At 37.7% G+C, this 20,289-nt stretch overlaps 1 protein-coding gene and 1 long non-coding RNA gene across 4 annotated transcripts in view; one reads left to right on the top strand and one right to left on the bottom strand.

Moving 5' to 3' along the window:
- PRKG1 (protein kinase cGMP-dependent 1) overlaps positions 1-20,289 on the bottom strand; it is a 1,343,317-nt gene that overhangs the window by 820,106 nt on the left and 502,922 nt on the right. The window lies entirely within an intron of this gene.
- Positions 5,788-7,600, top strand: LOC128627185 (uncharacterized). Its single transcript, XR_008391344.1, has 4 exons — positions 5,788-5,831; positions 5,944-6,024; positions 6,232-6,299; positions 7,322-7,600. It is a non-coding gene; the product is annotated as an uncharacterized LOC128627185 (long non-coding RNA).

The following is a 20,289-nucleotide window of genomic DNA, read 5'->3' as shown; positions in this document are numbered from 1 at the left end:
AATGTATGAAGAAGCACCAAGATAGAATTTTAAAATGTTTGCTTCCAACCAACATTTAAAACGTAATACCATTTATCAAACAGACACAAATGTAAGCATTAAAACTGTGTTATTCTGAAGATCACTACAAGATGAAGTAGTAATTCACAGTGCACTAGGTAGGCTGTATGGTTCAACGATGAGACAAAAGTTGAAAGTTAGATGACAAATGTGTCCTTCCCTTAGTCCTGCTGCTGTGTCTGCATGACAGCAGGTCTCACTCGGAGTTTCTGACAAGAGTCACCATTTGAAGCCAATGCTCCCTGCCCCCATTTGACCCCTTACTTTCACCCCTTTTACTCTGTGTTAGTGATCTTCATCATTTTATAGATGAGGTAATGAGCTGGGTCTTCTTTGCTTCTTAATGACTTTATCAAGATGCCACAGTTTAATGGTCCTCTTTCCTGTCCATTTAGATAAAAATTTATTACATTAAAATTCTACTGTTCAGAGCCCAAGGACTGATTTAATTGATGGGCTGTTAGATTTGAAAGGGTGGAGACAGGCCACGCTTTCTTTTATTTCTGTGGGATTTTTCCTTCTTTATAATATTTCTTACATTTTGTTTAAATATTTATCAGGGGTTCAAATATAGTGGGTTTGGGGAAGGATCAAAGCCAATTATAATTTTCCTGGGCAAAAGAAAACATCCATGGGAGAAAATGAGAGCATTTATTTTTATCCAGACTGAGCTCAGAGTGATCCAGAACATGCTATAGTGGTTGTTGAAAACATCACCTCATATAAAATAAATTATCCACCATGGCAAAAGGTGGTCAATGCTTATGTCAATAAGAGACCAAAATATTCAGGGAAGGTAAATAGTTTTGCAAATAGCAACTGATGAGTTTCTATTATCCCTTATTTCTATTTGACTGGCAAAATAAAAAAACACAGTGGGACAAAGTCAGTCCTGTTAGCTCTGACAGACCTAATCCCTTCCCTGCCCAGGGCAAGCCACCTAACGCAGAAGATGATAAAATCTTCCCTGCCACCAGATGAAAAATGATAATGTACTTTAGTGATAATGTGTGCAAGCCACAAAAGGCAAAACGGGAGTGTTAATATTCTCTCCTAAAAGGAAAGAACTATAAATCTCCCTTAACAGATTCATTACCCCTGAATAGCACTGGTACAAGAGGAACTTAAAAACAAATAGAACTGTAACAAAAGATTCCCCCAGACCAACACCGGCAAGGTTAGCAAAGCTTGCCAACTAGCACACCTCTAACGCAAACAATTTCAGTGGTACCCTAGTTCCACAGTTGCTAATATGGGGATTCTTTCTGTTTGACTTTTTTCCTTATTAAGATTTTATTTATTTCCTTATTTATTTTTAGAGACAGGGGAAAGGAAGGAGAAAGAGGCAGAAACTTCAATTGGTTGCCTCTCGCAGGCCCCCAAACAGGGACCTGGTCTGCAACCCAAGCATGTGTCAGGTTTTGCATAGGGCTAATGGCCTGCAATCCGTTTGGGTTCATGGGTAAACTTTTATGTAGATGGCAATTCCAAATATTTGACAGAGTCAAAGCAATCTCCTGTAAATACTCCATTGCAGCTAGAATACAGCTGTCAGATTGGATTTCTGACAGAAAGGTCAGAAAAAGTGATGAATCTTAGTTTCAGAATTACCCCGTCCCCTTGTCATTTCATGTTTCACCCAATAACACATCTCTATATGAGAAAAAGCACACAAGTTAATGTATTATTATTACATCCACTGTAAAGAAGTTACCAACAAGGCTCAGTGAGGTTAAGTAACTTAGTCCAGATTTCGGTGGGACACCAAGCAAGCAGTGCAGGGGAAGTTCACACCTACACCCGTCTCCCTGCCTGGGCTGCCTCCTACTGGCTGACCAGTGACACCAAAGGAACTGTCCCGCTGCAGTGGCTTTGTTAATGGTGATCAACAGAAATGAAATTGAATTAGGAATGATGTTGTTCTGTGTGGAATATAAAGGATGACCTGCGTTTACATCTGCTTTAAACAGACTGATCATTACCAGAGAGGAGAGGAGAGGTAATCATGTGAAAAAGGTGAAGGGATTAAGAAGCACAAATTGGCAGTTACAAAGTAATCACAGGGATGTAAAGCATTACAACATAGGGAATAGAGTCAATAATAGAATAATATGTATGGTGCCAGGCAAACACTAGAAATATCAAGAAACACTTTCTAAAGTATGTGACTGTCAAATCACTATGCTATACATGTGAAACGAATACAAAATAATATTAATGTAAACTAATTAAAATAAATTAAAAAATAAGTGAATCTTTAAATGTTAGGCAAATTAGTCATGAAGAAATAGGGAAAATCATATAAAAGATTCTGTATTGGTTCCTTCTTCAAAAATATTTCATTAAAATTCTTATCTCCAAGCCATATCAGAGACAACTTATCCTATAAAAGTCTTGTAATTAATTGTCTACCGTAAGTTACACAGCCTGGTCAGTAGAATTATATACTATCCATGGAACATAGATTTAAGTTCTAGGTGGATAGATTTAAGAAGAAAAATATTTTGATATCAATAATTTACCAATTTGGAGTCCATTTTGTGTCTCTAAGGACTCTCAGACCAGTGGTCGGTTGCACAGAACTGACAATTTCTGTTGTCTTCAATACAGTCAATTAATATTCGACAAAGGGGGCAGTAACATAAAATGGAGTAAAGATAGCCTCTTCAACAAATGGTGTTGGGAGAACTGGACAGCTACATGCAAAAAAATGAAACTTGAGCACAGACTTACACCATACACCAAAATAAATTCAAGGTGGATAAAAGACTTAAATGTAAGTCATAACACCATTAAAGTCCTAGAGGAGAACATTGGCAAGAAAATCTCAGATATTTCACGCAGCAACTTCTTTACTGATATGTCCCCTAGAGCAAGGAATGTAAAGGAAAGAATAAACAAATGGGATCTCATCAAAATAAAAAGCTTCTGCATGGCTAAAGAAAACAGTATTAAATTAGCAAGACAACCAACTGTATGGGAAAACATATTTGCCAATGATACCTCAGACAAAGGTTTAATCTCTAAAATATACAAAGAACTTACACGACTCCACTCTAAGAAGACACCCAACCCAATCAGAAAATGGGAAAAGGACTTGAACAAACACTTCTCCAAGGAGGACATACAGAACATTCAGAGACACATGAAGAGATGCTCAATATCATTAGCTATCAGAGAGATGCAAATTAAAACCACAATGAGATACCACTTTACACCAGTCAGGATGGCTATCATAAACAAAGCAACAAACAACAAATGTTGGAGGGGTTGTGGGGAAACGGGGTCCTTAGTTCACTGTTGGTGGGAGTGCAGACTGGTACAACCATTATGGAAAACAGTATGGATTTTTCTCAGAAAAATAGAAATCGACCTGCCTTTTGACCCAGCAATTCCACTGCTAGGATTATATCCTAAGAATCCTAAAACGTCAATATCAAAGAACCTATGCACCACAATGTTCATAGCAGCACAATTTACAATAGCCAAGAGTTGGAAGCAACCTAGGTGCCCATCAGTAAATGAATGGATCCAAAAATTGTGGTACATATACACAATGGAATTCTATGCTGCAGAGAGAAAGAAGGAGCTACTACCCTTTGCAACAACATGGATGGAACTGGAAAGCATTATGCTGAGTGAAATAGGCCAGGTGCTGAAAGACAAATACCATATGATCTCACCTTTAACAGGAAGCTAAACAACAAAACAAACAAGTAAGCAGAAAAAAAAAACCCCAAAAAACAAAGACACTGAAATAGAGAACAAGGGGATAGTGACCAGAGGGGAGAAGGAAGGGAAGTTAAGGGGAAAAAGGGGGAGGGATTTGGAGGAACAAATAGGAAGGACACAGGGACAAGAACTAAGGGGGAGGGAGGAAATGGGAGGGAGGTGGGGAGCAAGGGGCAGGGGAGGCTGGGATGGGAAAAATAGACAAAAAACTGTACTTGAAAAATAACTAAATAAAATTAAAAAATTAAAAAAAAAAAAAAAAAAAAGACATTTCTGACAATGTCTTTATTGCAAATATACTTATTATCCCCCCAGCAACCCAAAACCCCGCACCCTGGTGAGAAAAGACATTCCTTTCTCGGGGCCACCATGCTGCCATTCCTTATTAAAGCACCCAATTCTGCTATATCATGTTAACAGTGTACTTAATTGGGCATGAGTTTACTGGCACCTTTTGCTAGGCAATTTGCTTTTATAAAATATATCACAGGGTTATAAAATTACCAAAAAGTCCAAAGGGATTATTGCTTTCTTGGAGAACTTAATTGATAAGGGGGAAATTTTTTGACACAACACTGAACATTTCAAAAACACAGTTGCCCTTTTACTGAAAAGCTAACATTTTCCTCTACATTCCTGATTTTCATACTCACAGAGCCTTGGTAAGCTAAATTTTAACTTTAGGTTTAAGACTCTATAAATATTTGCCATGGGCAAAAAATTTTAAAAAGGAACAGTAGTGGTTTCAAGCATCAAAAAGATTTCTGTGATGCAAGAACAGGCTACTGGGCTGAAACTCAGGGGAAGTTGTGTGGTTGATTGATTGATCGATGTTTGGCTAAGAAATCTCCAACAAGCCCCCTATGGCTTCTGGACACTAATCCCTTCGCCTATGAAGCAAAGGGATTAGATTAGGTGATTTTAATATTCCCTAAAGTATGACAGTGTGTGACAGTAGCTGAGGCGATTTTAAAATAAAAAAAGGGGCGTAGTTATTTTCAGTGAAGGAGACTGTCACAATTTAAAACACTAACTAATGGCTACTGTTTTAAATACAGCTTGAAACAAAATTTTATTTTAGGGTTTTGATCTAAATGTAAATCTCAAAATGCACCACACTATTTCTTTAACTCTTAAATTAGAAAATTAAGTGTTGAATGCTTCAAGATAAAGAAGGAAATGAGAAAAAAGTCATTATGTCAATCAGCCAATGTCAAAGCCAACATTCTTAATTTAGATTGTGAAGAATTTGATTTATTTAAAAAATGGCTTCAAACTACTTGCTCAACACTAAGTAAATGTCTGTTATTAATAATAAAATATCTCAATAGTAGCCCTTTGAGAAAAGCAATGCATTTCAGGTAAATCCAAAACAGAATAAAACATTAGAACATGATGGGGGAGAAGAAAAATGCCTCTGTATAAAAATAAAAACAACGAATATGTCTAGAAGAAATGAAAAACCCTAAGGGGGTAGTGAAACACCTTACAAAAGTTTGTTTCCTGCTCTCTGTCACTTCAGTAAACAAAAACTTGAAGGTTGGCCTTTCAGATATTTGCTGTGTCCAAGGTTCAATCTGGCAACCAATTCAGATATCAAATTTAGCTGAGTGGGACAAGCAGACTGCATCAAGGCCATGTCATCAGTGGATAGAGGACAAGTAGTCACTATTCCTGCTGAAATTGTTTTTGCAAGACAGCATTCATCTCTGGGAGGTGGAGTGGAGTGGAAGGAGCTTTGCATTCAGGGGGACATGACAGGCTATGGGATTTGCAAGGCTCAGTGCAACATGAAAATGCAGGACCTTCTGTTCAAAGAATTATTATAAAATTTAGGATGCTTGCAGCAGAGCATTAAGCCCTTCCGCGCCCAGGGCTCTGTGTGACAACACAGGTCGCACCCCCACGAAGCTGATCTCCACAGACATTTCTACCTCCTGCTCAGTTACTGATTAGCTCTGCATGAGACCTTGTACCATAAACATGCCCTTGTAGGCCTATTGCAAAAATCATTTTAGCCAGTACGTACTATTTTACAGGTAAATAGTAGATCCTCAAAACAATAACTGCCATTATCATTAGTTTGAAGGGTGGATGATTCCCAAAATCAAATGTCTTGATAAACCACACCTTTTTCTTCTTTTCCTATAGGTCTTAGAAAAGGATGGACGAGGTGAGCAATGACAGCAGGGACAGTGCCTAGAGGAATGATTACAGCACTGCTCTCCCCAGGTACTGACTAACCTCACTTCAATCTCTGACATAAAGACTGGAACAGTTTTCTTCTAGGTTTATTACTGTGTTTTCTTCAAATGCTTTGTAGGAATATAAGACTGCTATAGAAAGCCACACTCATACTAATAGGGGTCTCCAATATTCAACAGTGGTAAATGGCTTTTTCCTAGAAGATGATTGTAAACAATATTGTGTTGTTCTCAGTTCGCCATGGGATCTGAAGGATGGAAGCACCTGAATAATGAGACAACAGGACACATTCTCTAGGAAAAGTAGGTCTAATTTGCATGCAACCTGTACCATATAATTTTCAAGAACACATGGTGTCTATACTTCACTGTAGTAGTAAATTTAACTTCTGTTACCACAAGAATACTCATTTATGCTCTGATTTAAACCAATGAGAAAATGAACTCATGACTTGTCCCACTCTTGAAAGCAAAGATTTCTGAATATGTTAAAATTCAATGCAAACTCTATTGTATATAGCCTTTTTAAAGGCACTTATTCATAGAATAGGAGGAGGAAATGTGAGGGATAAACAAAGAGAAAAGGAAAAGACCTTAAGGTTTCTTTTTAATCTCTGTACCTTTTACAATTTAGAATATACTAGCTAGAAAAGAAACATGGTTGAAGAAAGAAAGAGTCATTCTAAGTTTAAGCAATCAGGTAACCATCTCAAGGTCTGAGTGGCTGAAACCATCATGGTGACAGATTGAGGTACTGTTTTAAGTATTGGTTTGTTTGGGGCCAATTCCATTAACTTCATAGACTGAAGAATCCAAGGCCAATATATGGGTCTATTAAGAGGCTCAATTCTGAGGATGACCAAGATTTAAGATAATGAGCTTATTCACATCTCTCCTCTCCTCAAAAATAAGCTAGTTACACAATATCTTGTCCTTACTAAATGCACTGTCAACCATTTGACAGTGACTGTGTTGTCTACTTTCTCCTCGTCTTTATTGTTACAAGGATTGAAAATATGAAACAGGAAGAAATACACTGTGTGGATGTTTTACTGCTCCAGTCATCTTCAGATAGGCTGTTGAAATCTGGTGCGTTCACTCTCTGTTTGAGCACCATTGCTTTTTCTCCTGATAATACATAATGCATTGCATCACCTGGTCAAAGCCATTTGTAAGGCTCAGTCCTTCATTTTAAGCAAAATGTCTATTTTAAGTAACTAGTATATCTTCGAAAAATAATAGCTAGTATCATTAGTTTGAAGGGGGGTTGACTCCCTAGAGCGAATCTATTTGTAAAGCAACAGTACTATTTTCTTTCCTTATAGGTCTTGGAAAAGGAATGAATGAGAGAAGTAATGACAGCAAGAACATCTGTGAGCAGGAACATTTCAGCACTATTCTCCTCAACTGACTAGCCAGGCTTTTATCTCCAACACACAGACCTGAATATTTTCCTTCTGTGTTTCCTACTATATTTACTTACCCTAAGCAAGGCATTCACTCCTGTGTTCTCGTTAATAACTTTAATATGTACTAATGAAAACATCCATTGGAACAATTCCATAAAAAGCTTTTCCAGCATCAACAATAGGGACAACCTGCTACACATGACACTTATTTTTAAAGAGAATTATGCTCTTTTGGTTCACTTGTTTATTTTGTTTTTTGTTTTCAGAAAAGTAAGTAAATCACACAGAACTTGTGGGAATAGTAGTAAATGTCTTCATTGACTATTTTATCATCCTCAGTGTCATTCAACAGGTGAGTCATATGTAACTGGCATTATTTTAAGAGCTGTGGTGGATTCCAGAGAAGGAGGAGTGACAACTACTGCCCTCCACGTGAGTCTAAGTGGGGAAGTAGAAACAGCAAAGGCAGTGCTGCTGAGAAGGGCAGTTGTTAGGACGAAAAGTGATGTCAAGAAAGGACCCATAAGAGGCTGAAAGGAGAAGACGCAGTGAAGCTGGCGGGGTTAACAACACCAGAGCACAGTTGGGTGAGAGTGAGGGAGGTTATATCAGTAAAGATTGGGGAGGTGGAACAACTTGGAATAATACCCAAATTCAGAATGTAGCCTTACAAAAACATTTTACAAACAGCAAACTGCAATGCAGAGAGTTCACAGAGATGGAGCCAGGACCGAAGAAGAGGCCTCTCAAATGTCTACCACACCACACACAACACCTGCATCCCTCAGCCTCTGGCATGTGCTCTTCTAACGACTTCTTTCAGTGTGTCACTAAATAAACTTAAAAATCAAGTTTATTTCTTTTCATCAGCACACATAACTTCACTCACTAAGGTATATTTGGAATGTTAGAATAATCTGAGACCTCGTTTTAAATTCCGATTGGCCTATGAGGTGGCTTCAGCAACAGTCTTCACTCCACATCCAAAGTAGTTTTCTCATTCTCTTCTCTATGCTTTAAAGAGGAACAAAAATGAAAATAAAATTCATCTTCAAAGAGAATGCATTTAATGGTTCCATGGATGTCTTGATCAAAAAGAACTGTCTAAGTGATGTCTTTTTCTTTTTGTTAATGTACATTTACAAGTGATAGCTTTTTTAACCTTTACTGCTCTTTCCTTAATCAACATACGATGAAGAACAGAATGAGAGTAGAAGAAACATCAGGAAGTACAAGTAACCTCCCAGAAAGCAAAGGAATTCAAGACAACTCATAGGATTGCACTTTTCATTCAATGAAACAGAGCGGAGAATCAAAGTCAAATTCATCAGCACCTAATGGGTGGAGAGGCCATGTAAAGTCTAGGCAAGCTGCAGAATCAGTGGGCCCAAAAAGCAAAAGATTAGCCCACAAAGACAAACAAATGCCCTGGCAGGCCGGTAGTGGTACAGTGGAGTGGTTCAAATGTGGATTCCAGAGCTGCCAGATTTTCCGCATTCAAATCCCTAGGGTTTTGCTCTTGGTTAAGGTACTTAACCTGTGGCCTCTGTGTTCTCAACTGTAAAGTGGGGATAATAACAGCACCATCCCTGTAGGTGTGTCGTGAGAATCAAATATGTTAATTTTTAATGCTGTATAAAGTGCTTACAACAGTGCCTGACACATAGTTCAGTGTGATAGAAGAGTTTGTCACCTTCTTTTCCCCCTTTCCTCTTCCTTTTTATTCTCTCTTCTCCTCCTCATTCTGTTTCTGCCATTTTCTACCTTAAAGTTGATGAACCTCTTGCCTTTATGGTTTCTACATCTATAAATGCAGAATAACAGTACTGAAGTGGAATGTAGTTGTCTATTGTTTAATTAGCACCCATTATGTTCTTTATAACAAGACCTCATAGCCATGGGACATAGAGGATGTGGACCTAAGTCATTAGGTCCCAGGGTACATCTTTATTGGTGAGCGAATCACTGTAACCATATCTGCTTTGCTAGTGAATTGCTCTAGAAACATATTTCCTGGGAGGTTTTTGGTCCAGGTGTGACCCAAATTTACCTAAACACACTGAAGAGAAGGATTAATACCTATGCTTAAATTCTCCCTCTTAGCCATCAGCTAAGAACAATGAAGAGGGGCTGCAGACCACCTGGCAGCCAACTTTGGTTGAATGGGAAGGCCACCATGACACAAGGTAAAGGTCATGGTTGAAAACAGCACAGAAAAATAGGGCCCAAGACTTGATCTCCCCAAATGGCTACTGGAATTGTTTTTCTACCTTACTGAGGTACTACTGACAAACTAATATATTTAAAGGGTACAACCGAATGATTATTATGCATGAACATTATGAAAATATTCCCGCCAATGAGTTGATTACCACATCTATCGTCTCACGTATTTACTTTTTGTGTGGATAATGAGAACACTTAAATTCTACTTTTTAAAACACATTTATAGTGTGGAATACTATAGCTAGTATGCTATATATTGGATCCTCAGGCCTTATTCACCTTATAACTGAAAATCTGTACCCTTTACCAACCTCTTCTTAATTTTCCCATTCTGCCCTTAGCATAATGCCCTTCAGGCTCATCCATGTCGTCACAAATAGCAGGACTTTATTCTTTCTGTGGCTGAATATTGCTCCAGAGTGTGTGTGTGTGTGTGTGTCGCACTTTCTATATCCATTTATCTGTCAAGAGACATTTAGGTTGTTTCCATACCTTGGCTATTGTAAACAATGCTGAAATGAACATGGAACTACAGATATCTGAGATAACGATGACCTTTTTCAGGGGTAGATAACCAGAAGTGGAACAGCTCTCTTGTCATAAATTAATTGGCCCTACATATATGGATTTATTTCTGGGCTCTCTATTCTCTGCCACTGGTCTATGTGTCTATTTTTATGTCAATACCACATTGTTTTTATTATAAGGCTTTATGATATAGTTTTGGAATCAGAAAGTGTGATGCCTCCAACATTTTTCTTCAAGATTGCTTTGGCTTTGGGGTCTTCGGTGGTTTCATACATATTTTAGAATTGTTTTTTCAATTTATGTGGAGGATGCTATTAGAACTTTAATAGGGATTACACTGAATCTGTAAATCACCTTGGGTAATATTAACATTTTAAAAAAGATTTTATTTATTTTTAGACAGAGGGGAAGGGAGAAAGAGAGGGAGAGAAACATCAATGTATGGTTGCCTCTCTAACACCCCCTAATGGTGACCTGGCCTGTGTAACCCAGGCATGTGCTCGGACTGGGAATTGAATGGATGACCCTTTGGTTCACAGGCTGGCACTCAGTCCACTGGGTCACACCAGCCAAGGCAACATTTTAACAATACTAATTCTTCTAATCCATTAACACAGAATATATTTCCATTTATTTGTATCTTCTTCAATGTGTTGGTTTTCAGTACACAGATCTTTTACCTCCGTTAAATTTACTTCTAATTATTTTTTTCTTTTGTAGTCTACTGAAAATGACATTGTCTTCTTAATTTCTCTGGCTGGTAATTCATTGTTAGTGTACAAAAACACAACTGCCTTTTGTATACTGATTTTGCATCCTGCAGTTTAACTGAATTTGTTGATTAGTACTAACTAATTAGTATTAATGTACACATTAGTGTTTTGATGAAGTCTTCAGGGTTTTCTATACATATCATGTCATCTGCAAACAGAGACCATTTTACTTTCTCTTTTCAAACTTTTATTTCTTTGCCTTTAGTTCTTTATCCTGCTTGATTTTTCTGGCCAGGATTTCTAGTACTATGTGGAATAAAAGGGCTAAGTTGTGAGCACCCTTGTCTATCTCCCGACATTCAACAAAAAGCTTTTAGCTTTTCACTGTTAAGTATGATGTTAGCTGCCACCTTGTTATATATGGCTTTATTATATTGAGGTATGTTCCCTTTATACCCACCATCTCAAAAATGTTTATCATGAAAAGATGTTAAATTTTGTCAAATCTTTTCTGCATCTATTGAGATGATCATATGACTTTTATCCTTCATTTTGTTAATACAGTGTATGACATTTATTGATTTACATGTATTGGACCATCTTTACATCCCAGGACAAATTTCACTTGATCATGTGTTTGATCTTTTTAATGTACTGCTGAATTTGTACTGTCAAGATTTTTGCATCTATGCTCATCAAGGCATATTGGCCTATAATTTTATTATGTTGTGTGTCTTTGTCTGGCTTTGGTTTCAGGGTAATGCTGGCCTTATAAGATGAGATTGAAATGTTCCACCTTCTTTAATTTTTTGGAGGAGTTTGAGCAGGATTGGCATTAATTCTTTTTTAAATGTTTGGTAGAATTTACCAGTGGAGCGATATGGTCCTGGAGCTTTCTGTGTTGGCGGGTTTTTGATTATTGATCCAATCACCCTGTGTATCCAGACTTTGTGTGTCTTTATATTTTGCTGTGATAGGTTATTTCTAAGAATTTATCCATTTCTTCTAGGTTACCTGATTTATTGTCATGTTATTGTTCACAGTACTTTTCTTATTACTCGGTTTCCACTGAACTTTTACATTTCTGATATAATTCATTTCCTTGCTCTTCCAACCCCTTTAAATGGACACTTGCTACCAAAAGCATCTTAACTGATACAAATAGTACCTCACAGTATTGTTGAAGATTGGAATGAGATATATAAAGTCCTTAGCAGAGAGAAGATAATATTTCAAGTGTGAGTAAAGTAGAAGTTATTTTTACTCTGCTAACAGCCCCAGACAACTTAACATCAAATGGCAGTATTATCCTCCGTGACTTTGGCAGGCTGAAGGCAGCCTTTCATCACAGATAGTGTCTAACCATTGGATTTATGTATTCAACTACAGTTCCACATTACCTAGCAGATTTCATACATCTGCTTTGAAAAAAAAGATATTTCATTTTCATCCCTCACATCTTCTCACCTGAATTTTAAGAATTGCCTCCATTCTAAGAAACTCAACTATTTCAATCAATACTTTTCCCATGTTTTTTCATAATTTTTTAAACTTGGAATATTTTTTTAAACTCAAGTCTTTCCAGACGTACTCCCATATTTGTTGAGGTCACATCAAAAAAACAACAATATTTCCAATCTGATTACCCATTCTGACATCAAAAAATTACAGAAACAATGTGAAAAATTTAAAAAGAACAAAACAACAACACTAGGATATTCTTGATTGTATCTCAGTCAATTTTCAACTCTGACCATATGCTTCGTTTATTAATGTCTAGTTTTCTTCCCGAAAAGAAGGTACTTTAAAGCAATCCCAGAGTTCTTGCCACAAGATAATACAGTCCTCTCCGGTCAGCAATATTGTATAATAAAAATAACATGTAATGCAATTATAAGCAATCAAGCTAAAAAAATAGGTATCATTCTTATTTAGGGTGACTTATAAATCTGAGCTGGGAAAATAAAAGTGAGCTCTGAAGTCAAATCATTTCAACTTCCCTATGGCACAAGCAAGGTTCTTTTTCAGGTTTCTGTTTACATGATTTCAGTTATTTTCCATTTTAGTGACTGAGAAATAAGAAGCCTGATTTACTAAATTTAAGCAGAAAAATTTTCATCGGCTCATGCCCAAAGACTGTCGTCAAGAAAAAAGAAACTCACAACTTAGTTTGGTCTCCTGCAAAGTCTGTGACTCAGTTCTACACTGGAATCTAGTAAAACGCATTTCACAGCTTAGCTCTCTATGCCAGCTTGTGAATCACTCAGTCACTGCACCAAGAAAAGCAACTGTGACGACCGGTCTTAACGTCCACGTGAGAAGCACTGAACGACTTCCATTTGTTTGCTCGTTCACTCACTCACTCAACTCACATGTTTGTTCTATATTTCTTCCAGAAAACACTTTTTATATACTTTGTGTAAGGCATGCCTTTCTAGTTACTGAGGATACAGTAATGAATGAAACCAAATTTGTTCTCTTATGAAGTTCATATTTAATGTGGGCAGTGGTATGCTGGTAACCAACTCTGAATTAAAAAGTCCCCAGTTTGTAGCATTTGTCAATTTCCAAGGTGTAACTATTCCCATTATGGCTAATTTACAGACCTGCTTGCAAAATTCCTGAATATTTAGCCATATGCTCTCACCAAACTAGTACGAACTGACTCCATACCATTGGTGGGGGAATTGAAAGTAAGTAGAATGTGTAGGCTGAGACAGCAGCAAGTGTTATGAAGAAAAACATAGCGGACTAGGGGGATTTGGAATGTTTGTAAATGGAGAGAGGGAGTGAAATGATAAATAGCCTGGACAGAGAGGGTGGTGTCTGATCATAGGCTTGACAGTGTGGAAGGAATGGCCCAGGCAGTGGAAACAACACTTTCTTCGTGATTTAAAACAACAATAATGAGGGTGTCAGTCTTGGTCTCAGTACAAGGTCCCTCAACCTACTTATTTTAGCCCCATACCCTGTCACTCTTGCTTTTCTTCACAGGTGCAGTATAATGTACTGATGAATCAAAATTCATAGGTTGATAACAGTCTCTTCATCTAGTCTCTTAGGCCTCTACCAACCTCTGTACATTGTCCAAAATCTCAATCCTGATCTTAAGGGTTAGCCTGAACAGCCTCACTCTCTCAGTGCTTCAGCTAAATCTGTCAAGTGAACAGAAGAATATGAAATTTATTTCAGAGCTAACACAGTAGGCAGGCTGCCTTCCATGTAAAATGTGATGAACAAGTTTCATGTGCATGTCATAATAACAACCAACATGTCCATCAACAGAACATACTTGATCAAGTATATAGACACAATGGAATAAAGAATGTTGAACAATGACGCAAATCTAATGGTAATGAATGAGAAAGGTGTTCATTTTATTAATGATACCAGCCACACACTGACATCTCCTGAGTGTATATCTTGTTTGCCTTAGTTTCCTCCTCTGTAAAATGGGACTAATAGTGGAACTACTTTATGGATGACTGTGAGGCTTAAATAAATTAACACCTAGAAAAGTCAGTACACCAATCAATGTTAAGTACATGTAATAAATGTAATCATATAATAAATAGAACTCATGCAATACATATTAGCTACCCTCCTCTTTGTTATTATTATCACTGTTGTTGTTATTACTTTGGGCCAAGCACTCAAAGGCACGTCTGTTTTATCCATTTAACATATAAGAAAATTGAGCAACCGGAAGTTTAATAAGGTGCCTTATGTCATAGATACAATAAGAGGTGGAGTGGAGATTCACAACCAGACAGTTAAACTCTCAACAGCTGTGCTATCAAACAAAAAAGTGTTGTGGATACACAATGCAATAGACAGACGATGCATCACAGAATTGTACACTTGAAACCTACATAATTTTATTAGCTAGTGTCACCCAATACATTTAATTTGAATAAATTAAATTAAATACAAATTTAAAAACAACAATAAAAAAACACATTTAGGCCAGTACAAACTCTTCCAGACTCTCACGTTCATGAGAGCAAAAACCGTGTGACTTAACATTTCCCAATATACAGCATGTACTCACCATGTTGAATGAATACAGACAGGAAACCATAGTTAACACTATTTACTAAGCGCTCACTTATGTCTTAATAAATATCATAAATGTTTAACATGAATGGCATGAATCATTTCACATATCCTCCCATGAGGGAGTTACTAATGCCACCTCACTGTATGTATGAGAAAACTGAGTCAAAGAGAATTAATAAATTACCCTGAGTCATGCAGATCGGCACACAGCTGCGCCAGCACTCACACTGCAACCTACTGGACTGCACGTCCCAAGCTCTTCATCACTGTGCTTTCTCTGCCTCCAACAGAATGAGGAACAATGACACACTGTTTTCATTAGACCCGAGGAAATGTGAATCAAGGTTGGAGGCTTCCTGTGAATAGGCAATAGTCTCCTCCTGTATTAATTGCAACATGTGAACAAGAAGAAACGCAGTGCTCAGTGGGGACCTGAAGACAAGCTCTCAAACCTGAAAGAGCCAATTAGCTTTGGTGTAACAACCTCTTGTACTACTCGACGGCTGACCAGTGTCACGGTAAAAACTGCGCTTTTCCTCCCCAGGATCAATCTCTGCCATTTCCAATCTGCACTGTGTGTGAATCATGCACTTTAAGACTGGAGAACACTGAGTAATGCTTCACAAACTCTCCAAGGCATAAAAATAGAAGCTTAGTGCCTTTGGTATGGACTCCCCCACTGTTGCAAAGTAACCATTTTCAGTCTTTTGAGAAAGAGCTCACAGGCTTTTTTCAGCAGCATTTTAGAGGTTCTACTATTCCTTGTAATTCTCCCAATTCACGCTTCCTACAGAGCAGAGGAGAGTGCGTCTGTCATCTGAAGGCCAAGGCTAAAACAAACAGAGCATCTCTCATAACAAGACATCCCGGAGCCTGGGGAGAAGCGTACTCTGCTGCTGGATGCTCTGCTGCACCCAGGAATGCAAATGATCAATCAGGTCATTTGATTTTAATTAGTGTCTAGTCCAGAGCAAGGATTATAAGCAGTTCTTTCGACCTGCAGAGGCCAAGATCTCAGTCTCTGTGCTGGTGGAGACCAATTTCAATGCTCTCAAAGCCAGGAAGGTAATGGAAATGGATGCAGCTATCGAGTTGCAAGCAACAGGGAATGGAGAAAATGTGGCACTTGGGAAACACGTGGTCCTTTTCAGCACCTCTTTTAATGCAAGTGGAGGCTACTCTGTTCCAGCGGATGGTGGCCACAAAGCAACGTATCCTGCTTTTGTTTTATTTTCCAATTATTTTTACAAGTTACAAATCAGGATTTTAGGTGAAATTTCAAATTTTTAAATGTTGGCAACTAATTAAAAAAAATCAACGCTCTGTGGGATCAACTCACAGAGCCATGAGGCAGATTTGGCCCCTGGGTGCCTGGTCTGTGACTTCCATTCCACTGCACGGTCTTCTCTGCAGACCTAACAGATGCCAGGCTGACCAGAGCTGCTGCTGAAGTTTCAGGCAAACTCCTATCTCTTCCACTTTAGTTCAACAAAGTCTGATTTGACTGATAACCTAGCAACACAGGAAATACTAATAATACCTGACATTTATGGAGCCTCCGTCATGCACACAACACTTCACATAGATCAACCGAGACAAAGCCTGTAATGTAGGTATTCTTATTATCCCTATTTCACAGAAGAAGAAACTGAAAAATTGAACAGGTGGATATCCTGCCAAGGTCACGCTGTTTTCAAGTAATAAAACTGGGTGCCTAGGCAAATATTCAGGCTTCAGATTACTCTGAATTACTGTGCAGAATAAAATACCCAGTTACTCATACAATTAGCACAAAGAGTGGTGTAAGATTTTCATTTACATTCTAAGAAATAAATACTGGCCTTAAAAATTGCAAATAGGCTACAGAATTAAGTACATAGAAATAAAGAACATATTTAGAAATAATAAAAATCTATGCACAAGGTGATGTTTTGTGTTGCTGCCAGAAACTGGACCCTAGGCAATGCTACTCGAAATAAATGGACTGTATAAAAATGTCCAGATCCTTGGACCTAGTAACCTACTATTAACAATTTACTCTAGAAATAATTTAAAGGAGAACAAGGCATCAGCTGAGAAGTGTTACCAGCATCCAGTTTTTTAATAATAAACAAATAAGCAAACAAAAATAGATAAGCAAACTTCCCAAGGAGAAGTACTTCTGATGTACAATATGGTAAAACACTAGATAATCACTAAAATGTGTGGCCCTGATGATTATTAGTAGCACACAATATATTTATAAATATATTTCATAAATGTATATATTTATGAGACACTAGGTATATAAAAGAAAGATAATTATATCAATTCAAATTGGAACTAGGTAAAAATCGATGTAAATACAGGCTACAAGAAAATGCAAATATATCTTTGGGATCACTTTGTAATGTTTAATTAATTGAATTATGATCAGCTTGGAAAGTAGGGGACTTTCAACTGCTTTTACTAATTCTGGTGCAGCAGCATTTGTTACTTGCTGCAGTCAGATTTAACCTAATCAAAACTATGCTAAACACCCAGGCAGCGCTCAGTCTTGGCCTTCCAGGACTACAGTTTAACATTTCTACTGTCCCTGTTGAGCACGAAATCTTAGTGTTTCATACATTTCCTGCAACAATTCCACAGAGTGGTGTTTTGCATACATGGGCCCAGCTACCTGGGAATAAACTGTCACCTGTGAAGGGCGATCATGAATATTTAGGTTACAAGGTATTGTTTCAAAGCAAGCTTCCATGTGGTTCTTGAAGTACATATCCGCTCATTTTAAAGACTTCACTCCTGCTAGTCCCAGGATATAGAAAAGGCTCGTCCCTTGAGCTTCTCCAAGCTCCTGCTCCAGCGCTCTGATCGCTGGATGTAAAATAGTAATACCTGACAAGCTACTCATATGGTGATGTTGGTAATGGAAGAGCCTGCCGCTGTGTAGGAGCCAGGGGCATATGGCAATTCTATGAACTTTCTTTTCGATTTTGCTGTGAATTTAAAATGACTGTAAAAAAATCTATTAAAGAGAATAAAATGAAATAGAAATACCCTGCCACCACCAATAGTTATTCCATTATATGTTTATTTTCTGCCTTTCTCCACTAGACTGTAAACTCCATGAGGGTTGGAAATTTGTCCCTGTTACTCAATGCTAAGTCCCCCACACCTGAAATAGTACTTGGCACTTAGAATATTAATAAAATCTAGCATTAATGCAGCACTTATTATGTGCCAGGCACTATTCTAGATGTCTTACCTATATTAAGTGATCTAATATTCCAAAGGTCCCTATTATTTTTTTCCTTTAATAAATGAAGACCCTAATGCACTTAAAAGTTAAGTAATCTGTCCAAAATGCTATGACGAGCCAACTGACTCTAAAAAGGCCACCAGCTATCTCCATACCCCAGTATATCTTGTTTAATTCCCAGCCTTTGAGAGGGCATAGAACCTATACATTATTTCTAACAACGGCAAAGGTGACTATACCACCTCACACTGTGACTTTTGCCTTGCTAGTGACTCTCTACTGTCTCATTTTACTTTGATTTAGGAAATCACCCTATGGAGAGTACAGGCTGACTTCAGCCCACAGCCAGCAGGGGTTGAGGTCCTCAGTCCAACAACCTGCAGGCATCTGCCAATAATCACATGAACTTAGAAGCAGATCCTTCCCCAGCTGACCCTCTCAGGTAAGATGCTAGTCCTGGCCAACACTCTATTTGCACCCTTGTGAGACACCCTAAAACAGAGGACCCAGCTAAGCCATTTCCCAATTCTTGATATACAGGAACTGTGAGATAAAATGTTGCTTCGAGCTGCTAAGTGTGTGGTACTTTGTTGAATAATGTTGTCACAAGTTTTAAAATAATGTATTCAAACACAGGCATTCTAGAACCCATACTTTCAACCACTATACTATATTGCCCCTCAATAACTATTTGTAGAATGAATAAATAGATGAATAGGTAGATAGACATAAGGATACCTAAGACTCTATATACTTATTTTAAGGGACTACAATAACCTTTATCCTCAAACCTGTGCAAGGCACTATAAGAAATTAAAAATCAGCAACTCTGTTGTGATTGTAATTACAAAAGTTCTAAATAAAATATCAGGAAAGAAAATCCAATGACTCATAAAAAGGTAACACATTATGACCAGTTGGGTTCACTCCAGGAATCAAAGATTGATTTTTTCAGCTAAAAATCAATCAATTTTAATCACTATATTCACAAAATTAAGGAGAAATATCACATGACTATTTCAGTATATGCAAAAGAAGCATTTGAGAAAGTTTTTACTTCTATCTATGATTTTTAAAGCCCTCTCAGTAAATTTGGAATAGGACACAATCTATCTCCATCTGTGATTCATTAAAAAGTCTCTTAGAAAAGTTGGAGTAGAAGAGTTTTTATACAAAACTAGAGGAAGTATTATACTTAATGGAAGTTTGAAGGTTTCCCTGATTTGGGGAGTGAGACAAGGCTCTCCCCTAACCCCACATTATTTGCCATTGTGTTAGAAATGCTAGCCAGTGTTAAAGCAAGAAAAAAATAGATAAGTTATAAGAAAGGAAGGAGTTCTAAAGAAATAAGGAATTAAAACCCTCATTATTTGCAGATGAATTGATTACATATATGTAGAAAACCCTGAGGAATCCACATAGAAACCATTAGAATGACTAAATGATTTTAAAAGGTTGGTGGATAAAAAGTGCAGAATTCAATTGCACTTTTATACAATATGTTAGCAAAAAGCAATTAGGAAAGAAAATTTAAAACACTATTTATAAAATTCAGTACCCATTAAATGCAGGATTAAATATAATGTAAGAAGGGCCAGACTGCTATTCAAAAAACATACACCTTATTCCACTAGCTGTCTAATTTCACTCAGATGACACCATCACTAGTAATTCACTAGCAATTCTGTGAGATACATAACTACAGAGGCCATAACCAACGTGACATGAAATAATAAAACATGCTCAATTACCCATATATTCTCAATATATTTAGCACATGCACAGAGTATTGAAAACTGAGGAAATGAGGAAGGTTTTGCCCTTTTTTTCCTTCTGTTTCCACTAGTGGTGGTGTGTATTCGTTGCCTAGGAAACAGTTACAGCTGGGACAGCATTGGCTGCATTGCCACCCTGAGCGGGGGCAGATATTTCAGTGGTAGCTTGTCGGAGCTCAGTCCCAGTGGAAGGGCACCTGTGTAGCTCCACTTGGCACCCTAGTCACTCATTTCCACGTAGTCAAGCTATATATTTTGTTGTCAGCACTTTTGCAGTTCAAAAGAAGTAAAGGGGGTGATGATAACTGGGTGCTGAGGTTGGACACGGGTATTCAAGGTGGAACC

The sequence above is a fragment of the Artibeus jamaicensis genome, unplaced genomic scaffold, assembly GCF_021234435.1.
Source record: "Artibeus jamaicensis isolate MK-2021 breed Jamaican fruit bat unplaced genomic scaffold, CSHL_Jam_final contig_332, whole genome shotgun sequence".
NCBI classification, from domain to species: domain Eukaryota; kingdom Metazoa; phylum Chordata; class Mammalia; order Chiroptera; family Phyllostomidae; genus Artibeus; species Artibeus jamaicensis.
Note: the sequence above shows the minus strand (reverse complement) of the source record. Positions and strands in the feature narration are given on the sequence as shown.